The following is a 20,952-nucleotide window of genomic DNA, read 5'->3' as shown; positions in this document are numbered from 1 at the left end:
GAAATTGCCAACATAGCCTAGTTTGATAATGAGGTTGCACAGGTGACTAGTAGGTTGGACAGTAGTAGAAGCAACCAAACACAATAGTACAAGACCTCTAAGGGTTGGTAGGAGTAGGTTGGTCTGCTCTAGACAGCAAAACAACAGTCTAAAGAATGGGAACATCAATTGGAGTATCTTGAGGTGCCGAAGAAGTTGTGGAGGTTTATGGAGATAATGGTGCCGAATGGCAAAAGGGATGCAAGTGACCTAGCACACTTGCGAACTAACCAAAGTTTGTGGTTTTGCTCATGGAACGGTTAAGCACACTAAGCGCATTTGAGTTTTGGGGTTGTGTAATGAGCTAATGAAGTTCAATGTGTAATGCACCATTTTTAGCCTAATAACTATGGCTCATCCTCATGGCAGGGCAAGAGGCTATTCATTTAGACCTACATGTTTGGAACTTTAGACTTTTGCTCCTAACGTAGATTGGTGGGGCACTTATATACTAGTGTGCAAGCCACTTAGCTAGATTTCTGCCACCTATGTAGGCTTGCATACATTGAATGCACCATATCTTTTTGAAGTACAACTAGCAAGGCCTTAGAATCTCACTTAGGTTGTAGTGTAGTAAGGTACAATTTGGAGTCTTTAAGTGGTAGGACAATTTGACTAGATGATACATGGTTCATGGCAACATCTAGCCTAACCATGGCACTGTAGAATTGCAATTGTGTTTCCACATGTGTCATGTCATCATGATCCAAGTGCCATTGTGTGCATGCAACACTAGCTCAAGAATATATATGTTAGTAGTGGCGTGTCTTGCACAGTCATCTTTTGCTTGTGAGCCTTAGTTTTAGTCAAACATCAGGAGCTGGCACTCATTTTGTCATGTGTTTTAATGGAGGAGGTAGCTTTGTTTAGAGCATGCATTTCTTTTTTAGTCAGTTTTAGGCATTTACACTAGCTGAGTCATTTTCCAGCTCATTGGATTCCTTTTTCAGTGATGATTGGAGGTTGTGTTTACACTAGCAGATGGGGTGATCAGCTTTTTTAGTTGGCAAACAGCATTTCTTGATTATTTTATTTCAGGTGATCAGGTCAGCCAACAGTTTTGGAATCACTTTGATCAGATGGCCAGTTTCTAGCATTTTTGGCTATTTATTAGTATGCATTCTTTTGCAGGTCTTGAGCACACTTTGACATTTAGGGTCTCTCCTCCATTTTCTGGTGCTGCCTTCCATTATCAACTTGATTTGGTGTCCTCAATGGTGCCTTGGGCTCTATGTAGGGACTGATAAATCCTCTTTGTATTCTTCTTTTGTTGTTCAATGCAGATTTTATCCTTCCATTCTCTTCTTTCATTGCATCTTCTCTTCCGTTCCACACTCTCACATGGTGGGCTCTCGTGTAGTGGCTAAAGCCTAGAAGCGATGGAACTCCAAGTTCTTGGCTGTTAGCACGGTAAGAAAGTGCATCATGTGATAGAGGTCATTAGGCTGTGCCTTGCCGCAAGCAATGACTAAGCTAGTCTTGTCATCAATGACTTTGATTGCGGTCGATGTAGAGAAGACTGTTTGCCCCACCTGACAAAGCTGCTGAACAAACAATAAGTTCACCCAAGTTGGGGGACATGAAAAACGTCGTCCAACGTAGTGCGATCTTGACCCTTGTCAGTGGCAAAATTGATGCGACCACAAGCCTGGATCTTGAGCGAGAAGTTGTTTCCTACTGTGACTGACTCTCCCAACTACAGGATGTATGATGAGAAAAATGTCATCTATAGGGGTCATGTGATGAGTAGCTCTATTGTCCACAATCCAAGTAGAGACGAAAGTACTTGGTTGTGACAAGTGGGCCTCTGCGATCGTCTTCTCAGAAGACAACTCACAAATATGGACGAGACTCACATTTGATGCCTCTAAAGAGATGATGTGGGCCTATGTAGACCAATCAGACAAGCCCTTTGGCGTTGAGAACGTTGTTGACTGTGATGGTTGACCAGTGGCAACGTGAGATTGAGCTTTCAATGGCCCTTGAGATTGGTTGCCACCACCCTGCTTCCCTTGCTGGGGGTTACCTTGCTAGGGTGCGGAGGTCTGAGACTTGGATTTTGGCTGTGTGCCTCTTGCTTTTGATCAACACTTGTTAAAATGGACAGCCTTTTGACAATATTGACAATACTTATTTTTCTTAGGTACATTCTGCCACCTTGGTTTAAGAGAGGATCGATTATTCACTTCAGTCTGAGTAGATGAGGTTTGAGTGGAATTTTGAGTTTTTTACCCTTCCCTTGCCGTCCTTTCTAAGAAGTGGCAACAAGAGCCCGTGCTATAGGGGATGCCCTATGAAACTGATTGAACAGCCTAGCATAATGCAAGAGCTGATACTCAAACTCATAGAATGTGGGCATAGTGGGCTGGGAGATGACTTGTTGCACAAAGTTAAAGTATTTCCTCCTGAGTTTGTTTAGGAATAGTATGATGTGGTCATCAGGGGACTTAGGAGCCCCCGTCGTAGAGAACTCAGTGAGGAGTCGCTGATACTTAGACAGCTCGACGACCTTAAGGTCATCCTTATCATTAATGGTGAAAATCTGAAGCTCATGGTCAAGATTAATGTGATGAGTCCTATCTGGAGCCGCATAGCAGTCAATCAAGTGTGCCCAACGCTTTGATGCTAAGTCAAAATGCTGAAGCTAAGAATGAAACTCTAGTAGTAAGCCTTGCATCAGCTCAACTATAGCAGAGGCATTATGAGCCTTCCATGAGCGGACGACCTCATATGGAACAAGTGCAGGGTTGGGTTGGGTTTCCAAACCCTGCATAGATTCCATAGGTTCTGGGAATCTAAGACATGCCTCATAAAATTGAACCAAGTGGTATAGGTAGACCCGTTGAAACGAGTCTTGTCATTGAATGAGTTCTTGGCAGATGAGGAGCTAGAACCATGAGGTGTTGGTGGAGGTGGATAAGTGTGATGTGGTGATGGATAAGATGGTGGAGGATAAGGATGGGGATAAGAAATTGGGTAGGCAGAAATAGGCTACTGATGTCCAATGAGTGGCAATTGCTGCGGAGACACTAGAATAAAAGTGTTTCCATAAGGTGCTGAAGGTGGAGATGGAGGCACTAGGACATAGTAGCCTTGTCTAAGAGTCGGCTAGGGCACAACATAATGACCGAATGGTTCACTAGGTAAATCCATAAGAGGCAAACTGTGGTACCAAATGATCCACACTTGAAGAATGCCTTGGAGGGGGGAAAATTCAAAAGAGTGTGTGTGGAAGGATAATCTCCCATCATGAATACACCACTCAAATAGGAGAGAGGAGTCGTCCTAAAGGTTGTGCCTAATGGAGGACCCCCTGGTGTGGTGTGTGATGGAAACATAGGTGCACTTAATGGAGGGTGAAAAAAATATGCAGTGGAAGATGAGGGAGGGATGGGTGGCAGCCCAAATGGATTTTGACGGGTGAAGATGTGGGAAACATCGTTGGTTCCTTTTGTCCATTAAATGTAACAAAATGAGATGTACCTACTCCAGTATGACCATGAGAAACAAAATTATTTGAAGGAAAAGAAAGATAAGGGATACAAGTTCTTGCTTGTTTTTCTTACCTTGTCTAGAATTTTCAAAGAAATATCTAACTTCCTTATTACTTCCAAACCAAAAGATGTTATGTATTACCCCTTCTTCAAGAGAATCTCCCGAACCATGAGGAATAGAAGAATCAAATAGCATAGAATCAGAAATGAAATTGTGCATACTTGGCATTGGAGAAAAGAAATAAGATAGGAGTGGTATGTAATCCGTGCTAGTTTCCACTTGAGCATGGCGAGTCTGAAGTGGAGATTCCGTTGTACTTGCATGGTCAATAGTTTTGTGCATCAAATCTAAAGGAGAAAAGTCAGGTTTCCCTTCAATCCGTTATTGAGCCCTATGCATAAAGATGAGATTGTACTCAGCGGCTGAAATCTCGTATGGTTGATGGACTCCATGGTAGTTTGAAGTTTCTCCTCCCATGCTAGATCTAGTAGGGGCAAGTTGGGAGGCCCACTCTTGCTCGTTTCTTGACATGCTTGGCTGTGGAGTTTGGAGCGATGTGTCAGTTTTCGAAGTCATTTGAACCTTTTGTTGTTCTTGCTTTTGCGAATGAGCCCTTTGATCAAGTCCAAGGTTTCTCAAAGAGAACTTGGCTTTGATACCATGTGATGAGATGCTCTAAACACAAAAACACAATACCAATCGTGCGATAAAGCACAAATTGATAACACAAAACAAAGTTAGGGTTAGGGTAACTTGAAGACAATGAACATAGATAATAATGAAATGAATGATTGCTGAATATACAATGCTTATGAAGTAAACACACTTTGCAGAGAGTGAACACTGTACCACAAACTCTTGTATCTCGAGGATAAGGGCAGGGGTAATGAGTTGGAGAGTGTGTTGTACTTCAAATGGATCCCGAAATGTAGCAAGGCAACCTCTGGATGTCGAATACCAGCAAACGTAGCCAAGGAAGGCTAGATCTGATGCAGATGGTATTGTAGGAGAGAGAATGACTAAAAACGCAAGATGAGGAGAGAGAGAAGCAAAACACAGCCTCTCTAGGCTAGGCGACAGCTGCAGAAGAGAATTGCCAAACGCAACCAGCAAAGGTTGGGCAACGGGTTGCAAGATGAGGTGACAATTGAGGAGAGATAAAACTATGTAGGTGGCAGCTCTAGACAACAAACACAAGCTGGTTGATGACGTGGCAGACTAGCAACAACAAGGAAAACTAGCAGCAGTAGTCAACAGGCTGAATACAACTCCGAAAAGTGGGTGGAAGGCTGGAAATAGGTGCTAGACTGTTGTAGACAGCAATGGCCAGCTTGGATCGCGATGTCCTCTGTGTTTGGGGTATAGGCAGCAAGTTGAAAGGCTTGAAATGTGCAAAAACGAGATTGGGAGAGTGGTGGGCTGCTTGCCTACATATAGAAAGTCTAGGGCATCCAAATTAGGGGTTTGCATGTGGGACACAATAACTCTTTAGGATTGTGTTTCTCTTTAAAATAAAAGGTTTGCTTCATTAAATTAGCATGTTTTGGGGCTGTTTAAGTCAAGCTAATGCATTTTTAGCTCAATAGGGAGAACTTCACCAAGTCCTTGAAGATTTGAAACGTAGCCACTTTTTTGAAATGGATGCATTATAGTGGTGATCCACTCTTTTGATGCAAGGTAGAGCACCGTCAACACGGGTACAATTCAAGCAAATATTTGCATCGAATTGGTTGGCAAGTACCTTTTGTCCCTTGATGACGTCTATTAGTAGGAGAGGTAGTGTTTGGGGTGGTAGCGGTTGGGGGTTCAGCTACACTGAAGAAGTCTCTAACTGCTCTCTAGAGGGGTGGATGAGGCTGGGGTCGCCTCCTATCCTGTAACAATACTACTCTGTGCCGCTCGAGCTCCAATAAGAAAAAACCCAAACATCTTTGGTCCTCATAGTCCATCACCCATCTTAGTGGTCCAAAGCCCTCCTTAAAGAGGTAATGATAGCGGCCTCGGATATCCTAGTATACAATACATCTGCAGATGTAGTGCTCCTCCGTTTCTGGCGCTCATCCACAAAGTTGGCACATCCTCTCATTGGCTGCAATATGGCTCCATTGACATGTCTCAATCAACAACTGATGCGATGAGGTGTGAATCGGACCAATAGCAACTTGGATGGGAAAGGGGGCTTGGACCAAGTCCTTCCTGTCTCCACTTTAGTGATATCTGCTCTGATCACACTATTTAGCTCTGCACGACTGAGACTCAAAGTAGGGCAATCAAGGCTGTAATCGAATAGTGGCAGTTTGTCTATACTCATGCCATGTAAGTTCAGCCACGTGCTCATATGTGCATACCAACACTGTCTATCTCCCTTTGCTGCAAGCTGTCTTGAAGACTCCAGGGCTAGTCTAGGTTATTTATCTTTAGGGAGTTGCCATATCCTTCGGAGGAAAGTAATTGCTTGGAATATGCCTCAACTACCATGGGTGCATCGCCCAATTCTGCTTGGATGATCTCCTGTGGTACCGAGGCTTGTCTGTACCCAAAGTTGCATATGCCTGTGCAAGCCTAGCCTTTGAAGTTACCTTTCATGAAAATTGTGGCCCTTTGAAAGTGACCCCAAGGTATACATATTGTCTAACCATTTCCACAGGCTCACCATCATACATAAAGTGATGCTTTGAACATGTCACCCAAGCTGTCGAGGTGTTAAAGACCATAATCTTAGTCTTTCTAAGATTAACCTTGAGACCTTTATCTTCACAGAATACATGCAATGCATCTAGTTGTTGTTGAAGTCCCTTGGGTGCATTTGAGATAAGCACCATATCGTTTGCATATAACAAAATTGGTATTAGTACCCTAGTCAAGCTGGCTCCCATACCACCCCATCTCTGTATGTAATCAGAAATCTCATCAATGTACAATCCAAACAGCAAAGGAGAGAGGGGATAGCCTTGCTTTACACCAACCGTGCTAGACATTGAGTTTGTTGTACCTCCAGGCACTCTTACACTCCTTGTTATAGTTTCATACAATTTATAAATACACCCTTGCATATCCTCTGGGACCCCAATGGCTCGCAACCTTTGCATGAGTCTTGCACGTGGCACAGTATCAAAAGTCTTGCGAAAATCCACAAAACAATAATAGATTTTTTGTCTCCGTGGTCGTCTCTCCTCAATCAAGGCCCTTAGCGTGAATATATGGTCTAGTGTGTTGTATCCGTGGCAGAAGCCAGCTTGTCCTGCAGACCGTATTTTCTTTGTTTCAGGCTTCGGCCCACCAACTCAACTCATGCTCCACAATAGAGGCATATAACTTTGCTAGCATATGGCCAATCATAATAGTACGATAGTTGTTAGCGACCAATGGATTTCCACTCTTAAAAATCGGCACTATTGTGTGGTCCATTACGAAAAAAAAGAGAGAGGGAAGAATAATGCATTGATCGAAGAAGAATGTTGATACAATGATGGATTGATGAGTCCCTACACGCAGGCCAAAGCTTCAGTGAGGACACTCGATTAGCATGGAGAGTCACAGTGCTGCAGTGTACACCTGCAAAGGAAAGACCAAAGATTGAAAAGTGTGTGTTTGCGAAGTGTGGGGTACTGGCTATAAATAGCCATAAATGCCCAAATCTGGCCGACCTGCACCAGTAGTTGCCAAAAAAACTGGCTGGCCAGCATTTAATGCTGGTCACTCAAGAAAAATGCTAGAAAAAATAGGGATGACCTAGGAAAATTCCTAGATGACAATGACAATATCTGGCAGGTGCAGGCAAAATGTGGAAAGCAGATTTGCCGTAGGAAAGTACACAAGAAGTCGATAAATAAAGAAAATCCTCCTAAACTACAAAAGCTTCTATGTCTCTGTCAGACTCTTATAGGAGCTCACAACCAAGAGATGACAGATTGACATAACTAACATAGGCATACTAATAGTTTCTTGGATGTCCAAGGTTAAGAAATGCATGGCCTTATCTACTACAGAGGTAGAGTATATTGCAGCCGTTGGAGGTTTGCAAGGAGGCTCTCTCTCGTTAGGTCATCTAGTTGCAGACCCTAGTATTATTGATGTGGTCCCTACGTTCTATTCGGATTCTATGAGTGCTATTTAGTTGGCCAAGAATCTAGTCTTCCATGTGAAGACAAAGCACAACAAGGTGCATTACCACTTTATCAAAGAGGTCATTGAGGACAAGTCCATTGAGCTTGCCAAGATCTCAATTGACCAAAATCTTGTAGATCTGCTCACTAAAAGTCTCTCAGCGGAGCATTTTGCCTTCCTTAGGAAGCTGATGGGCATTAGATGAGATGACGTCTTTCCTTATCCTGTTGTACTTTATGTACAGGCATGTTTGCCTTTAAGTGGAAGTGTTGTGATAGAGTGCAATGGAGTGCGAGACACGAATGGAGCAAGAACAGAGCTGAGAGTGAGAGTGAGAGAATTTGAAGGTGAGTGTACCAGTAAGTGTTACGGTACACAAATAAAAAAAATGTATTTATATATTAGGGTACGAATAAGGGTGTGTTCACACACGTAAGTTTATACACATGGAGATTAACGGGACTTTACACCCGAAGGAACTTTACACCCAACAACCTCCCAGTTAAAGGCTCAAAGTGGTACCTTTAAGCTAGCCAACTCCGACTAATCAAATGCAATGCTCATGCTGAGCCTTTGCAAAACTTTTAGTGAGAACATCTGCAGGGTTATCTTGGGTTGTAGCCTTAGTCAGTGTGACAAGACCATCATCCAAGACTTGTTGAATGAAGTGATACTGAACATCTATGTGTTTGGTACGTGCATGAAACATGGCATTCTTACCTAGACATATTGCACTCTGGCTATCACAACCAAGTACTAGAGTATGTGAAGAAAGAACAAAATCCTCGACCAAACAGCCAAGCCAAATAGATTTCTTAGAAGCTTCTGTGGCTGAAATATATTCAGCCTTTGTAGTACTTAGTGCTACAATTTTCTGCAACCTTGAACACCAAGAAATAGCCCCACCAGCCAAAGTAAATACATACCTATGGGTAGATTTTCTAGTGTCAAGGTATCTTGCCATGTCCAAATCACAGAATCCTTGCAACTCTAATGTACCCTTTCCATAGCATATACACTTGTCTTGTGTACCTTTTAAGTATCTAAAGATACATTTCATTGTTCCCAATGTGGTTTGCCAAGGTTAGACATGAATCTACTAACAACTCCCATTACATGAGCAATGTCAGGATGAGTTACAACCATGGCATACATTAAAGAACCACAAGTGGATGCATAAGGTATGCCCTTCATAGCAGTAGTAGTTTCATCATCTTTTGGGCAATCGGCTTTGCTAAGCTTTGTATATGGAGGTAGAGGCACACTAAGAGGCTTAGCATCAGCCATATTAAATTTGTCAAGTACTTTGTTGATGTACTTGTCTTGTAAGAGAAACAACAAGTGCTTGTTGAGAAACCCTTCACCCTTCACCTGTAGTTTGCGTTTTTGCGTTTCTGTGTTTTGCATTTAGGGTTTTATAGCTCCAAAAAGGGGCGCCATCCTAGACTGATTGTGCCTATTTATAGGCCACTCTCTCATTCATTCCTTACGGCAGATTCATTCAGTCCGTCACCTCTTCTCTCCAGCCTCTCCACTACCCTCACACCCCTTCAGGAGGACATTGCGGTTCGTGGTTCGTGGCTGTCTTCATCATCTTCCTTGTGCTACGACACTCTTGTTCCCTTGTATCATATTCACTCCATGATTCAGAACTTCATCATTCCATTCATCAGAGTTTCTTCTCTCTTCTCTTCTCCTCGCCATGCTCTCCGTGTTCCTCCTCGCAAACCCTACTGTCTCGCTAGTATGTCATCTTTGACATGGTATTAGAGCTGGATTTGCTCAAACAACGACAAAGATTCTCCACTCCAATGAAGGCAAAGACCGGTGGCGGGTTCGGCATCCACGTCTCTTCTTCTTCCGCTGCATCAAAATCTCGTTTTTGCAGATTTCAGGTGTTTCAGCTTGCTGCCCACACCCCGTGCGCGGAGCACATCTCAGTGGAAGCTATCCATTGCTGTCTCCATCAGTTGGCACCTGACTTCCAGCCCTCTTCACGTAGTCTGGAGCTGATTCCAGCCAGACGACTACTGTTCCTATGCAGACCTGTTGCCGTACAGCCTGCCACATCATCACAATCCTGTTGCTTGCGTTTTTAGTCTTTCTTTCTCCTGTAAGCTATCATGCCTGCGTTTTTAGTCTTTCTCTCTCCTCATGTGCATTTTTCTACTGGTTGTAATCTCTTACTCCTGGTCACATCCTCCTTCCACTGGCAGCCCACTTCTAGCCCTTCCACTACCCTCCCACCCCTTGAGGCGGACATTGCAGTTCGTGCTTCACACTGCCCTCACATCCCTTGAGGCGGATATTGCGGTTCGTGGTTCATGGTGGCTGACCTCTTTCTTCTTCAGCAAGGCACATTGATATCCATGGCTTCTTTACCGATAGATGACCAGACTACTAGGTGTCCTATTATGGCATCAGCAGACACACCACCGATGCTTGCCGACTTTGACCTTTGCTCCCCACCTCCTTGGAGTATATGCGTCTTCCACTAGGCACTCCTTGCGCCACCTCTTCTTTCTCGGCCACAGAGATTGTTCTGCATCGGCTATCAAAGTATTATGCTCAAGGCAATAAGACGCATTCGATGCGCACTAAGTCCTTTCGAGCACATGGAGGATTGATTGGCACTATGACCTCCTGGAGATCGTCGCAATGCTAGAGGCAATCTTCTCCCACCTATTTTCAGGTAGTGTAGCTACCACGGCCCACGGTTCTGTAGTCCACTCCATCGAGAGACAATGATTGTTTGATATTGTCTCCTTGTTAGTCTGCTTCTTCGAGAGACAGTGGCTGCTCGACTCCTTCCTCTTTTTCGGCTATCCAGTCCGCTCCACTAAGAGACAGCGACTGTTGCCCACCTCTTGCTCATTCTGAGCCCCACCTTTCCCCACCTTCGACTACTCAGGTTCAAGAGGGTACCTCTGGGAGCTCTTCGGCACCCCAGATACCTTCTTCGGCACAACCAATGGCACTTCCTTCATCATCAGACATTTCAGAGTTCATGATCCATGAGTTTTTGGATTCTCTATCTACTTCAGAGGGGGATTCAGAGGGGGATGCTATTTCTTTGCTCTCAGAGGGGGCATCTACTTTTTCTTCGACTTCAGTGGGGGCCCCTCCACCTCCCACCTCAGAGGGGGAACCTACTCCACATGAAGTTCTTCACCCATCCTCTACTTTCTTGGGGTGGCTGTCTTCAACCAGTGATCTCTTCTACTGATACCCAAGATTTTCAGGTACCACCTAAATCGGGACCTTGGAGGTTCAGCCTCCACTTGGTGACGAGGCCTTCGTATTCCTTCCAGCATGGATGCACGGTGCTAGTGGCTTCTCTCCCGAGGTTGAGTTTCGGGCTCTCCAGTTCACTCTGTCTAATGTTCTTTATTGCAGGTTCCCTTTTCGGCGGAAATCTTGGATCTTAGGGATCCTCTACATCTTCTTGCCTTGGTCACTTGGTCAGCATGGAGCCACCTTTGAGATTGAGTACGGGCATATCCTTATGGTTCTCGGCACCGCACAAAGTCCAACCTTCCTCCTATGCATTGCATGTTTTCATCATCTTTATATTAGGGCACTTGGGCAAGTGAACAATTTCCCCACGAGGGACACTGTCCAAGTGGCACCTGCTGCATAAGCCTTCTTTAGCATGTAGCATTGCATCTCCACCTCACTATTCTCTTGTTTCCCTTTTTGGGCTTGAGAGGGGGTGTTGAGAAACCCTTCACCCTTCACCTGCTCTCTCATTCATTCCTTATGATTGATTCATTCAGTCCGTCACCTCTTCTCTCTAGCCTCTCCACTACCCTCACACCCCTTCAGGAGGACATTGTGGCTCATGATTCGTGGCTGTCTTCATCATCTTCCTTGTGCTACGGCACCCTTGTTTCCTTGTATCACATTCACTCCATGATTCAGAACTTCATCATTCCATTCATCAGAGTTTCTTCTCTCTTCTCTTCTCCTCTCCATGTTTGTCGAGTTCACTCCGTGTTCCTCCCTGCCAACCCTATTGTCTCGCTGGTATGTCATCTTTTAACAGTGCTGCCCTCTTATCTCTTTTAATGTGCATGCCCAAAATGTGTTGAGCTACTCCCAAATCTTTCATTGAGAAGGTTGAACTCAGTTGCCTTTTAAGAGCATGTAGAGTAGTCTTATGCTTTTGTGCAATCAACATATCATCCACATATAAGACCAACACAATAAGGCTTCCATCATTAGCCTTTTTAGTGTATAAGTAGTGATCTGCATGGTTGTGTTTGAATCCATGGCTGAGCATAAAAATATCTAACTTTTTATACCACTATTTGGGGGACTTGTTTCAATCCATATAAGCAGTGTTTCAGCTTATGAACTAAATGCTCTTTTCCTGAAATAGCAAAACCTTCAGGCTGTTTCATGTACAACTCTTCATCCAAGTCACCATGAAGAAAAATAGTTTTCACATCCATATGATCCAACTCTAAATCCAAGGATTCAGTGAGAGCAAACAGAACATGGAGCGTAGTCATCTTCACCATTGGTGAAAAAACCTCCTGGAAGTCTATGCCTTCCTTTTGTGTATAGCCCTTAGCAACCAAACGTGCCTTGTATTTGGGCTTTCCATCAATACATTTCACCTTATAAACCCATTTATTAGGAATAGCTTTCCTATCCTTGGGCAAAGGCACAAGCTCCCATGTGTTATTCACATACAAAGACTTAATCTCTTCCTGCATAGCAAGCTCCCACTTTCTCTTGTTTTCACATGATTGTGTCTCTTTAAATGTTAGAGGCTCACCTTCATCAATCAATAAAATGCAATCCAAAGATGGTTGAAACTTGTGTGGTTGCCTTCTGACACATGTAGACCTTCTTACCCCATGATTTGTATTGATAGGCAATGGGCCTATATCCTTAGGTATGTGCACACTATCACGTGGTGGCTGATTTTCAGCATTTTCTTGCTGCTGTAACCTGTTTTCAGCATGTTCTTTTTGCTGTCCTATTCCATCATGTGTCTCTATTTGCTGTCCTTTATCTTTTAGCTGTAGCACAATAGGTTGCTGCTCATTTTCAGCATCAAAAGGGATAGAATCTTCAGCTAATGATTGTTGAATAGTTGGCTGTTCATGCTGAAATTTGAGATTCTTTTTGTCAAGATTACTATGAGTAGCATTTTTCAATAACTTTGCCTCATTAAATACTACATCTTGGCTGCGTATTATCTTCATGTCCTGAGGAATCCAAACTCTATAACCCATCTCTCCCTCATCTCCGTATCTTGTGAAGTGCCCTTGATGGATTTCATGTCTAGTTTAGTCCTCTGATTTACATGAATATGCATAAAGGCATTACAACCAAAGATACGCAAATGGTAATATGAAGCAGGTTTGCTAGACCAAACCTCTTTAGGAATGCCATTTTCCAATGCAGAATTGGGAGAGTGATTGTACACATGAACTGCAGCTTTAAGAGCCTCCCCTAAGAACTGATATGAGAGATTAGTTGTGGACAACATGCATCTGACTCTCTCACAAAGTGTACGATTATATCTTTTAGACACGCCATTTGATGCAGGATTGTAAGGGGTTGTCAACTCTCTCTTAATGCCATGCATCTCACATAAGTTTTTGAACTCATTAGAAACATACTCTCCCCCATTATCCGTTCTTATAGCTTTTAACTTAAGCCCTTCTTGTGTGGTAACAAAAGCATGAAACCTTTTAAAATCATCCAACACTTCCTTTTTGCTCTTTAACACATAGACCCATGACTTTCTATTGAAATCATTAATAAAAGTGACAAAGTACCATGCATCCCCATGTGAATTAAAAGGCATAGTGCACACATCAGAATGATGTGTGTACTAAGTCAAGAGCATTGGACTTGTTAACGACACTAGAGTAATAAGGAGACTTCACATGTCTTCCATATCTACAATCATTACAAAAGTCGAGGCCAGAGTCTTTTATATCAAATCTCCCTAAAGAGGAGAGAACCCAAAGGCCTTTTTGGTTCATATGGCCAAGTCTTTTGTGCCAAAGTTCCATCTGTGAATGAACTTCAATCATAGCCAAAAACTTGTGAGGTAATGTTTTACAATGCAAATAATACAAAGTCCATTTTTTACTGTCTTTAACAATCAGTATAGAGCCGTTGTGGATCTTCCAAGATCCACCACCAAAGGTAATAAAATACCCTTTTGCATCAAGCTGCCCAACTGACAGTAGACTTTTCTTTATGGCAGGTACATATTTGACATCTTGCGAAATCAGCTCTTGGCCATTTTCAAGGACCAAGTGAATGGTACCTACACCCTCTATTTCACATGCATAATTGTTGCCCAAGTAAACCTTGCCTCGGCAATCTGCAGTGTATTCAGAAAATGACTCCAAAGAGGGAGTAACATGAAAAGCAGCACCACTGTCCACTATCCATGATTGGGACAGCCCATCATGAGCTGAAAGTAAGGCATCAATTACCTCATTTTTAGTGATGTGCATATCACGTGTTGCTGCCATAACATCTACATCATTACATAAGGCCGCAACAAGTATCTCTCCAGTGTTAGAGAGCCCTTCAATTACCACACTAGATGTAACATTTGCCTTTGCAACTTCTTTTGAGGGAGAGCTGTCATCATCTTTCTTGTCATCCTTCTTTTTCTTTCCTTGCAAATTTTTTCTTTCTTGCTCTTTCTTGTAGTACTAACAATCGGGCTTTTTATGCCCTTTACGACCACATTGATAGCAAGTAACATCTTGCTATTTGCCCTTGCTTTTACTCTTGCTTTTGCCTTTATTTCTTGCATCACCTCTCTTTTTTGACCTACCTCTAAGATGATAAGTTGAACTTTTGCTTTCTTCATTGGACTTTCTTCTAATCTCCTCATTAAGAATAGAGCCCCTAACACCATCAAAGGTTAAAGCAAGGTTGTTGCTTAGTGAAATAACCAAAGACTCCTAGCTATCACGCAAAGTCATCAACAAGAAAATAGCCTTCAATTTATCATTGAAGGGCTGTAAACCAGAGTCTTGCAACTGACTCAAAATCCCTGTGAAAGCACTCAAGTGCTCCGATGCTGGCTTAGACTCATCCAACTCCATGTTGACAAGCTTGCACATGAGATGCACTCGATGTATTGGAGTTGCATTTTCATAAGTGTCCATCAAATTTTTCCATATGGCATATGCTGTATTAAGACGCTTAATGTCTATAAGTACATCATTAGATACAACCATTTTAATGTATGCAATGTCCTTCTTGTTGAGTCTAGCCCAATCCTCATCTATCATAGTTGTGGGTTTGACTTTCAAAAGAGCATCATCAGAATCCTCGAGAAACAAAATGCCTTACATCATGTCCTTCCACAACTTAAAGCTAGTGCCATCAAACCTCTTGATTTCAAGAAGGGATTTAGTGTCATTGCTGCCAGAAGTATTTGCAACCATTTTTCAGCAATGCATCCAAAAATCAATGCTGCAATTTATGACAGCACGCAATGAGTTGAATATTCAGCGCCCAAATTTTCAGACAATAAGAGCAAGATTCAGTCCAAGCATATGTACAGCAGTAGAGCGGATTACTTTCAGCAGTATAACTGAAATTTCAGCATATAATCCATGCATACATCATTGCCAGGTGACTCCCACTTCAGCAATATCAGAAAAAATACATTTGCAACAATCCCAGATCTCCAAATGATCATTGAGACTACTGCAACATGACTATTCAGCAATATATCAACTTAGTGGGAGCTGCCCAGTATGTGTCCTGCATACATATGTGGCCAAGTCAACTTCTGATACACAAAAACACCAAAATTCTCTGCAATTTCTCCAAAATCTCACAAGTGGGAGATAAATCTCACTGCTTACAACACCAAGATTGCTTTAGCAATGTTCCCAAAGTGCATTTCAAACATCAATTTTGCCAAAATTCTCAAATTTCGGCAAAAGCCCCAAATTGTTTAGGTCCCAATGTGCACCGATGTCAGTAAAATTGGCTTAGCTGAGCAAAATTTCATTGATACATGAAAAACCCCAAAATTTTCAGAGCCGATGTGCACAATTTTTGCAATTTCTGGGTCAGATTCTCTTGTTTGTATCACGGCTTCCAAATCCAGGAAAAACCCCAAAACTTTTGGCCAAGATGGCACATTGTGCTTGTGCATGTGAACATCCGATAAGAAAGGAGAAGAAAATAAATTGCAGAATATAAAAATGAAAGAAAATGGGGCATGTTAAGTCGTTGACTAAGCCCCGTTACCCAACGTTGGACCTGTGCACGCGTGGCGACTTGTTGGACCTGCACACGGTCGCCCGTCTCCCCCATGCGAGTGTTGAATGGTCATTCGTCTAGTTGCAACAATGTTGACAACTGCCTTCGCTAGTATCGGCTTGGTCGCGACGATGTTGTCGTCTACCTTCGCTAGGATTGCTCTGTCACTTGTCGACATGCTACACCCGGTCCATTGACCTGTTGCGCAGCTGCTTGTATTGCGACCTCACACCTATCGACTGCTGTTCACGCTGGTCATCAGCTGAAATTGTGATGAACATGCTTGATCAGTTTGACTTGGCTGGCCTGCTCTTAGTGACTGACAGGAAAGGTGAATGGCTTCTTCTCGCTTGCAGAATTGGCTTGTACTCTTGGGAAGCGCGAACATTGTAACCTGGAGCTCTGATACTAGTTTGTTGTGTGATAGAGTGCAATGGAGTGAGAGATAGAAATGGAGCAGGAATAGAGCTAAGAGTGAGAGTGAGAGAATCCGAAGGTGAGTGTACTAGTAAGTGTCACGGTACACAAAGAATATAAATGTATTTATATGTTAGGGTACAAATAATGGTGTGCTTACACCCGCAAGTTTATATCCATGGAGGTTAATGGGACTTTACACCCAACAGAAAGGTTATTGGGGGTAAAGGCGCGTATTCCTACGTCATCGTTGTGTTCACTACATTGATAATACTCGCACACGTATACACTGCAGGTGGCGGACGTCCATCACTATCACTCCATTCTTTAGTCTTTCAATGATATTTGAATAAGGGAAGGTTGGTCACACATTGTGATTGTTGGAGTTGAGTTTCCACATTTTGAGTCTCTCTTCTCTTGCTCTCTTGCTCCATTGGCCATAGCTTACACCTCCAGTGCTTTTGCTTACTTGTGCTTTCACTTAGGAGTCTCCCTTCAACATGTATAATTATAGGTTTAGGAGGGGATTAAACATTCGGAGTCTTCCTTGGGCTTTGATACAAATTCAAAGAAGCCTAAATGCCGATACTGTGGGAAGGAGATTCATCTTGAGGAGAAGTGTTGAAAGAAATACACTCATCTTTGTCCATGAGTAAAGGATGGAGCTAAAATATCTAAGCCTTCCTCTACTTCTTTACTGGTTGTTATACATGAGTGTATGTTCCTTCATGTCCATGAGATGGAGGAGCCATCTTTATTGACTATCTCGTCTATCGAGAGGCCTTGGCTCATTGACAGTGGTGCCTTGAGTCATATGACTTCTTGAGGAGATTTGTTGTAGGATCTTTATCAATCGGAAGGAATAGTCACTATCAATGACAAATTTTTGGTGCCTATTAGTGGTGTTGGCACTTTGCCACCATTGCTTGACCACCATCAAGCTCTGTTTTAGGAGCTCTACATGTTTTGGATTTGGGCTTTGTACTTCTCCTAGTTCATGGTCTTACTAGACTTGGTACTTGGGTTGTCTTCATCAAGTAGGCCATTTTGATTGAGGATTTTGTCAGAAGTGGATGTAGTGATGGAAGTGGGAAAACTACTCTAATAGATGGCTGAATACAAGAGAAGAGAAACACTGCAAAAGAAAAGAACACTTCACAAAGAACTCAGAAGCAAAGAGATATTGGGGAAATGGAATCCATATACCAAGGTATGAGACAATATAGAACCAATGTGAGTCATTGGCTATGAAGGCACTTGCGGCTGCTCCTCTCCCTCTACCAGAACGTGTTAGATTATGAATGAATAATGACTGTGGAAGAAGAGCTTGAATAAATAGGCTGAAATAATACCGTTAATGGCACAACTAGCATAAAATGCCCAAAATAGACATTAGAAAAAGCCAAATAAAATATCTAAATACACAAGATAATATCGTGATGCCCTAGCTCATTGGATCACATGCATTGACTCAAACCATGAATTGACATATTTGCTAATACACTCTCTCAGATCATGGGTGATTTGATACAATAGAATATAGAATGAAAAAGCTCCATCATAGTATGTACAACAAGGACCACGAGAGTAGAACCATGGATACCCAAGTAGTGGATGCGTAAGCCACCACCAATGTGCCTTAGAGAAAACTTAATGTCAATGTCGATCGTACCAATTTCTGAAAATAGAGAAGAATTGTAGCAGCTCTCAATATCTGTCATCAATTTCTCGCAGTAGGATATAGGACCAACCTATCAAAAATGCCTCTGAATATATGTGACCATGGATTCCCCGCCTTTGGCTAGACTGCCAAAGTGTGCTCTCATGTGAGCTCAGATTAAAAGACACTCCCGCTTTTGGTCATAGAACTAGCGCATCATGAATTTAGATGTCAATTCCAACTCCAGGATTCAGGCTTGTCAGACTTCGGTCAACGTGCCAAGAAAACCCCTCTCAGGAACTTGTGCACCTATATACTTGTATAGATGAGGCTCTCCGACCCCATCTTGCCACCCTCTCACACTCTCTATGGCACTCCAGAGTTCTGAGGGATGGCCACATCATTTGTACTAGCACAAGGGAGGCCCTTGGAGCCATCATTGGGGCCACATAGTTGGGTCCTAAACTTGGACCTGGAGATGAGGAATACTCGCCGAGAGAGTCGTCACCCTTCGTCATTGTTTGCTCCTGCTCATGTTGTAAAGTGGCTAATGTCGTGCAATCCTTCCAAAGGTGTCCCTTCTTGCCACAATAATGGCACTAAGGCTTCTTCTTCTTCCCCCGTATGGCAGCCCTCTTTGAAATTGGAACATTTGAAGCACTAGGAGATGGCATCCTTACAGAAACCTTTAGTTGAACACAAGAAGTATCAAACATAACACTGGTAGATGAGTAAACAATGTCTATATGCTGACCATAGGAGGAGATGTTGGAGGACCCATGAGGAGGGAGATACAGAGAGGATGAAGAAAAACAAGTGATCTTGAGGGAGAAAAGTATGCCAAAAATATAGACTTACAAGGATTGCTCGAGTTATTTGCAGTAAAGAAAGCACATAGAGAAAAGATCAACAATAACCAGTGTAGTAATGAGAACACGACACCCGGATGCACATGAATCCTCTCTAAAGCTGAGAAGTGTGTCACAAAAGTGAAAAAATGAACCAAACACAGCCAAAAAATAGTTCGAAACCTGTTGTCTAGCCCTACACAGAAGCAAAAGAGCAAAACACAAATGCTGATGACAAAATGGAGGCAGAAACAGCAATAAATGCGGTCATCCTGCAGGAAAACAGGTCGCCGCAGCCAGCAGACACCAAATGCTGATGTGGAAGGGTCAAAACCAGGTCCCCAGCTCTGAAACAGCCCTAGAAAACAGTAAATGCAAATGGTAGTCTGCAAAACGCTGATGAAACAGGCGGAAAATGATCAGAAGATGGTTGCCCAGGCTGGAAATTAGTTGCAGCAGTTAGAAACATGTCAAAAGAGCTGATGAAAAGTCAAAACACAGACCTGAAACAGTTGTAAACAGCAGCAGGAACCTCGATCTTGCAATCTGATACCATGCCAGAAGTGGATGCAATGATGGAAGCATGGAAAACTGCTGTAATAGTCTGCTGAACACAAGAGAGAAGAGAAATGCTGCAAAAGAAAAACACTACACAAAGAACTTAGAAGCAAAGAGATACTTGGGAAATGGAATCCATAAACCAAGATACGAGACAGTATAAAACCAATGTGAGTCACTAGTTGTGAAGGCACTAGCACCTGCTCCTCTCCCTCCACTAGAACCTACTAGATGATGAATGAATAATGACTATGGAAGAGGAGCTTGAATAAATAGGTTGAAATAATGCCGTAAATGGTAGCAGGCCAACCAGCATAAAATGCCCAAAATAGACATTAGAAAAAGCCAAATAAAATGCCTAAATACACAGGACAATATCTTGGTGCCCTAGCCCAATGGATCACATGCAGAGACTCAACCATGAACTGACATATTTGCTAACAAATTCTTCTACAAGGGTCATGTTAGTGACAAGTTGGTAGGAGAGGGGGCTATGCAAGCTCCATTCCCCTTTCATTGTATAGGGTCCTTCGAGGTAGTCTTCCATTGCCACACTCATCTCCGATTGTGCACCAGCTATCCCAAGTTCCATCCCATCCCCACCATATCCTTTGGCAATTCCCTTGTACCCCCATCCCTTTTAGAGGGGGTGATATCAGTGATATAGTTGTGAATTCCTTGGCCCCTTGTGTTTCAAAGGGGGATTCCTAGGATCACAAGAAGTTTCTTCATTAATGGACTACATCAACAAACTTCATCAGCATTGGCACTTCTTTTGCCACCCTTGGATGCTGGATCCATTTCATCTTCTTTGGCCTCTAGCCATGTTGAGGATTTGAGAGGGGTTGTATCTTGTAGAATCATCTCTTGCTTGTGAGTCTTAGTCCAAGTCAAATAGGGACATTAGGAGCTTTGTCATTCGGTTTGTCATGTTGTTTGACAGAGGAGGCAACTTTGTTTAGAGCATGCATTTCTTTTTCAATTGGTTTTAGGTGTGTTCACATTGGCTGAGTTATCTTCCAGCCCATTACATCTCTTTCAGTACTAGAGGTTGCATTTACAATGGTAGATGGGGCGATCAGTTTTTTCAGTTGGCGACTAGCATTTCTTGATCATTTTATTACAAATGATCAGGTTGGCTAGCATCTTTGGCATCCATTTGACCAGGTCAGCCAGTTTCCATCATTTTTGGCAACTTATTAGCCTGCCTCTAGTGGCTGGTGATCATTCTTTCGCAGGTCTTCAGCACACTCCCACATTCGGAATTCTCCTCCATCTTTCAGTGCTGTCTTCCATTATCAGATTGATCTCGTGTCCTCTTTGATGCCTTGGGCTGCGTGCAGGATTGATCAGTCCACTCTTTGTATTTAGCATTCTTTTGGAGTTCAGTGCAGATTTTCTTCTTCCATTCTCCTCTTTTATTGCAGTCTTTCTCTTCCCTTCTCTCTCCATGTTCATGTTCCTCTTTCATTGTGCACTTTCACAATATATCTGACAGAAATATACTCTTCCCTAATTCAATTGATGCCCTGATGGACTCTTGTGAAGTGCACATTGAGGAGT

The 20,952-nt window shown here is 42.8% G+C and overlaps 1 protein-coding gene across 1 annotated transcript in view; it reads left to right on the top strand.

The window, feature by feature from the left end:
* Window positions 1–20,952, top strand: part of LOC148012681 (uncharacterized) — a 131,518-nt gene that overhangs the window by 6,444 nt on the left and 104,122 nt on the right. The window lies entirely within an intron of this gene.

Source organism: Lygodium microphyllum, chromosome 27 (genome assembly GCF_053477565.2).
Source record: "Lygodium microphyllum isolate KBCC chromosome 27, Lygodium_microphyllum_v1.1.10, whole genome shotgun sequence".
Classification (NCBI taxonomy): Eukaryota; Viridiplantae; Streptophyta; class Polypodiopsida; order Schizaeales; family Lygodiaceae; genus Lygodium; species Lygodium microphyllum.
Note: the sequence above shows the minus strand (reverse complement) of the source record. Positions and strands in the feature narration are given on the sequence as shown.